A 6,000-nucleotide genomic window follows, 5' to 3' on the forward strand; every position below is an offset into this window, starting at 1 on the left:
CGCAGAAGTGGATGTTCAGAAGTTTATTGATGGAAATTAAATTAAAAACACAGTGGTAAAACGTTGAGAATGTATGTATGCCAATATAATGATCGGCGACTGATCCATTGTATATATACTTGCAAATCAGCTGGACACCTGCTGGGAAGGTTTATTGTGTCGGTGAGAACCAAGAACTCTTCCTTGCATGATAGGAAGTCTTGATTGACGTCTACGTAAACTGGGCTATGGTATCAGTATCATTGGGGGAAATGATGATTTTGTTTTTAAGAAAAAAGCCTTGAAAGCAAAACAAATCGATTTAAAGGGACAAAGAAATTGTTCTAAGCCAAACATAGCATATCTGAAATTGAAAAGCTATATACCAGTAAAGACAACTTGGAAATGTTAATCCAACATCTGTCATTTATACTGTCTGGTACAACAACACACTACAATTCGATATGAGGGATGGGTCTAAGGAACACAGAGCTATGTGTTTGGGAGATGTTGTAGTGAAACAAGACTTTGACCTGGATTTAGACTACCTAGAATACCACGAACGGTTAACAGAGAACGAGAAATAGTGAAGACCTCTGTGCTATTCGTGCATGCCTCCCGCAAATGTATAGCAATCTGAGATATCCAGCAGTGGCATAGCAAATCCTTTTTCGGGAATGTCAGCTTTCAAGAGGAGCTCGAGGTTCTACTAACACCAATTTGTTTTTATTTGATAAAAAAATATAAAACGCAGTACTAATTTTTGTTAACAATTATCGCTGCTTCATCAGCTGTTTCGTCAACTATATGTCAAAATTAGATAACGCGTATCAGTCTTTTACCTGATTTCGCAGAAGGAATTAACTGTGCAACGTTGCCAGTGATGATAATACTGTTGCCATTTTTTCATTGGTGTATTCTGGTAGTGGTAAGCATACCTTAATTATGCGAATTAATCAGTGACAGAATTGTTTTTAGAGACATACAAATAATTGCATAGTAAGTTTTTGTTTGATAAATTTGTTAACTGATTTGAACATTCGACTGAGCAGTTTCATACTTTGTCGTCTATAAAACAAAAACGCCGAGCACTGTTATCCTTCAGGTCGTATTCTGGAATGACGTTAATAGCAGGTTTTAATTCGGAAGGTTGATATCTGCCTTCTGATGTTTCACTAGACAAAGTAAAAAAAAAAGTTGGTCTTCTTGTTTTCACATCCTAAATTGTGATCCCGAGGCAGATCAAAATGTCCAGTCAACATTAAAAAGTTCGGTAATTTTACACTGCCATCTTGACAATGTAACGGGAATAAACTTTAATAACCCAAATATAGAATCGTTACAGCAATAACCAGAACCGAGTTTTATTTGAATGGTTGAATATTCCGTATTAAAATCAACATACATTGTACATGTATATAACACGCGGAAAACAGGATGATAGTTTGATGTTATATAATGCATGTACATGTTCATGCATATTTATTTAACAAAGCAATACGATTTTGAAAGTTAAGTAAAAGCATAGGCCTAGCAATATCTAGATGGAACTCGATTGTGTATGCTTATTCGTTGGTGTTATTGCCACACCACTGTCCAGAAAGGTGCCTCGTCAAGCTTTTCAATTTTTACCCAGCAAAATGACTGTCAAACACTAATGTTTGAACAACGCTAGTTCAGAAGACCATAGACAACAATGTACCAGAACACAAGAATCGGAAATCTCTAAATATTATGATTAAATGACCAGTACAAATTTGCCATTTCCAGCATGTTGCCAAATAATTGGACTGAAAGGTCAAATACACATATTTGTCTTCCTTTGACATTAGTATTGTATCACCACTGAATATATTTTGATGTTTTTTGTTGTCCTATCATAGACGATGTTTACGTGAATACCGTTTCCTGTTTCAAATAAGTACAATGTAGCATTTTTGCCCACCCCAGCATCAGTCGCTGCCCTTGTTTCATTAACATTGACCCCATCAACGTGTTTATTGCCCATTGAGAGATATTATACCACTCCTTAATAAGAGCCTGCGTGAGTTGAGCGACGTTATATGGGACGTTGTCGGGCTTCCCTAACGCTCCTGTCTAACTGCATTAGGGACATGTCTGGGCTGTATGGTGACCAATCAAGAACTGGAACATTGTTTTTAGCCAGAAAATCACGACAAATCCTAACGAGGTGAGGCTTCGCGTTGTCCTGCTGTAGCGTAAGGTAATGTTGATGTATAAGAGAAAGAACGTGTGGTATCACAAGACCTAATCCCGATATATTAATCTGTAAGATTACCGTAGATATTCACGAAAGGTGTTTTCACGCCTTGAGATACCATGACCATATAACAGACCTTACCCCGAATCGGTCACTTTCCGTTACGCAAGCGTCATAATATCGCTAACCACATCGTAGATAGCACGTTGTCGCCAATATGACCTGTAAAGCGTAAAAAGACTCGTCATCGAACAACCCGCGTCCCCAAATGCGCCAAATAAAACCGATTAGGTACACATGGAAGCAGCCACAACATTCGCCCTATATGAAACTCCCGCTACCGATTCCTAACCATTCTGGGACACACTGGTCGACCATAAGTGCCGACAACTTGACGTACCGTCTCCGTCGTCGTCTGAAGTCGGTTATGGATGTGCGAGAGGCTTATGGCTTTTTCTTGACGTCGCGACGTAATGAGCGGGCGTCCGCTCCTGGGACGATCATCCAATCTTCATGTGGCGTTGAAATGCCCAACTAAATGGACTATTGGTGTCATATGCACACAATCTTGCTGAGCTACATGACGTTGCGAATGCCCCTGCCCTATCAGAGCATTGGTTCTACCCCTATCGACTTCACTCAATCATGGAATTACGCTGAATAATTACTTCGAAAAGAAATGTTAAATAATGTATCTGTACCATTACAATGTTTCAATCAATAAATGACGGTATATTTATTATTTCTGTTTAATTTATTCAGCAAGATAAATTCCATTTGGTACTGTACGTTCTGTTCATGTGTTTGCATAATGATGCTTCAGTTACGTTCGACTCATTACGGTGATATGAAATGTTGCTATGAGGCGAACTTGACGCCACTTTGTTTAGATTAGAAACGGGGCGTGGCTAAAGCGCGATGGGCGGGGCTCAACATGATTGATCATTGTTCTATCGCAGATTAGATCATAATCCTTATCCAATCAAAATACGCGTTGCAAAAAACTGCTAGTATATATGTATTGCAAATGTAAAGTTTACATACTTTACTGTGGGAGGAAAACGAAGTACTCTGAGTAAACAAACCGTGTGGTGCTGGTGACCCAATACATTTTTATGTGCGATCGAGGAGTCGCCTAGGCGAAAGCTAAATGTGTTACCACAACTGAGTAATCCGTCCACAATGTATATTACATACCCACTTGTTCCTGTCCATTCAGGCCCAGTACTGGTTTTGTTTTGTTTGGTTTATTTTGTTTAACGTCATATTAACAGCTTAGGTCATTTAAGGACGTCCTCCCTAATTACACGCACACCCGCGTAAAATTACATAAACGGCCGAGAAATTGTCGAGGGATTATAACTTCCTTGTTTTGTTGAAAACGTCATGGCTTCTTATATTCAATATCCAATTCACAGAGTGTAAAGCACCCTCACGAAGCGATAGTATATGTATGTAAAGCATATGGTGAGGCAGGTGAACTTATTTGTGCAAAATGTCCCTTAGAATCTCCTCATAGTCAACATAATACCCACTTTGTTCACATTACAAATATCCGTGACGAACAGGTCAATTTGACTGGAGGATTCATTCAAGACGCGGAAAGCGTCAAAACACGGGAGCTAGAGAAGGATATAGGTCTTTGTGATACCAATCTACAGGATAATGACTCAAAACCTGTAAGTTTAAATAATGATCTGATTGAATTTGGAAGGTTTGCAAGGAGAAGATCGACATTTTGAATTCTGAAGCTAGCGACGTCTTCGAGCAGGTACGAGTTATAAACGCAGACATCATCAAATAAAACACGACTTCAAAAGAACAAAGACTAGCTAGTTTACACAAACAGGTAGAGGAATGGAAAGTAGCAGCACTGCAATCCGCTGATGTTGTGAAGATGTTTGACGCGTATCAAGACACACATGCAAAACCCAAATGAGACGGAGTTGCACACGGTACGCTTTCTCAGGGGGCAGTCAATGAACGCTCATATCAAAGAGGCGTTAGGCAGTATTAAATGTCCGTCTTACAAGCAAGCATTTAGGAAAGTGTTCACTCTTCCCTGCACCTTAAGTTACATCTGTCCTTTGAATAACGGACATGTCTTTGCTGGTTTCTTTGGCACAGATACACTGCATTACATGGATTCAGCCGCAAGATTTTGTACAATCTGAAATATTCTGCCAACATATGCAACACCTGTACAATACCCCGCAGGTCAGATTCCGTTTGGTTCATATGTAGAGAGAACAAGTCTGTCAATGCAGCAATTTTGTCGCCATGGCAACCAGTTACTAAGTTTTGAACTCCTGATGAGCTAAGTATTATTTGTGTCACAAATGACCTGGTTCCCGATGTGGTTGTTGGAACCTACCAAGTCACGCGCTACACGTAAGATTTCAAGATGGCGTACTTCAACATTCCACTTCTAATGCAGATTCAGGAGTTGAAATACCATCAGCTGCTGAGCAAAAGAAAGTAAATGATAGTACCGATCCTAACAGTATGAGGTCCTATGAACTAAATGTGTACAACAACACCCTGAAATAAGTCAACTTCGCTACAGAGGAGAGGGGGTGACCACGACACCAGCTTTATTTTGCCCGGTAGGAATCGTTTATGACTTCAAAGGAAACATCCTCATTAGCGAATACGAGAAGGGATCCATCGAAATAAGTTGATAGAAAAGGCAAATACTTGAACACTTTTTTTGAAAACAAGCGCGGAAAGATTGGAGATATCGGATTGGAGGGAACCAGTGTGTTGTGGGCCATCATGGAACACAACACCATTCCGAGAAAGTCGGTGATCAAGATTTTTAACTATAGTGCTCAACGCCTCTAGCTCAATGTACATTTCTCCAAATGTTTTATCGAACATTGCTCAGTATAGAGTCAGATGTTCATACTTTTAATCCAAGTATATCCATGTAAACAATTTCTTCATATCTTACCAAATGATCCTCAACATACTCTAACACAACAGGTTTACATTCCGAGTAAAAAAGTCACGATATAAGCTAACTACCGTAAGTCACAGTATATTTCCCACATAAACCTAAATAAAGGTTCTATAATCTAAAGTCTGTAGATAGACCCTCCGGTACATTGTTCGCGAGTGAAGTACAAGTTTTCACCATCAGGGGGAATCGCTCATTGTATTGCGGTAAGCTCTCGCAATTGACCTATACTGCTTTACCAGTAAACAGTGTATCCGCACATAGGTAAATGTATCCTTCCTATTTCGGATGTAAATAACAATGTCAGCGCCTGATAGTAAACCAGGGAAACACAAAATGTTGGATTCGACAAGTATCGTACAGCTCGCGGTTTTGATTTTTTTTTTGAAAAGCACTTTGTCAGATAACCCGCCTCATCAAATAACTAACAGAAGATATGTTTTAATGTTTTAAATCCTATACCAGCGGGCAATACACAGAACATTGCAGTCTATGAGAGCATACATAACACCCATACATGACACCATTCCATGCTGATTAATACATTTTGTATTAACGCTTATTTATGTTTGAAATATCTATATTTCGAGAGGTGACACATAAAAAAGTCTATTCGGTGAATGATAGTACCGCAATACACGGACAGCCTCTATTGGTTGACTTAACATATGTTTGAGGTATAGAGTAACTTGATAATTCATGAGAATACAAAGTCTACGACAGTAACGTGTAACTGTGTTCCGCCCCCTTTAGCAACGTTTACGCATGCCTATCTCGGTATCTCTGATCGGTCGGACCGTGTTCCTGTCAAAAGATCGTTGTCGCAAGTGCCATCCACCTC

Source organism: Pecten maximus, chromosome 11 (genome assembly GCF_902652985.1).
Source record: "Pecten maximus chromosome 11, xPecMax1.1, whole genome shotgun sequence".
In the NCBI taxonomy this organism is placed as follows: Eukaryota; Metazoa; Mollusca; class Bivalvia; order Pectinida; family Pectinidae; genus Pecten; species Pecten maximus.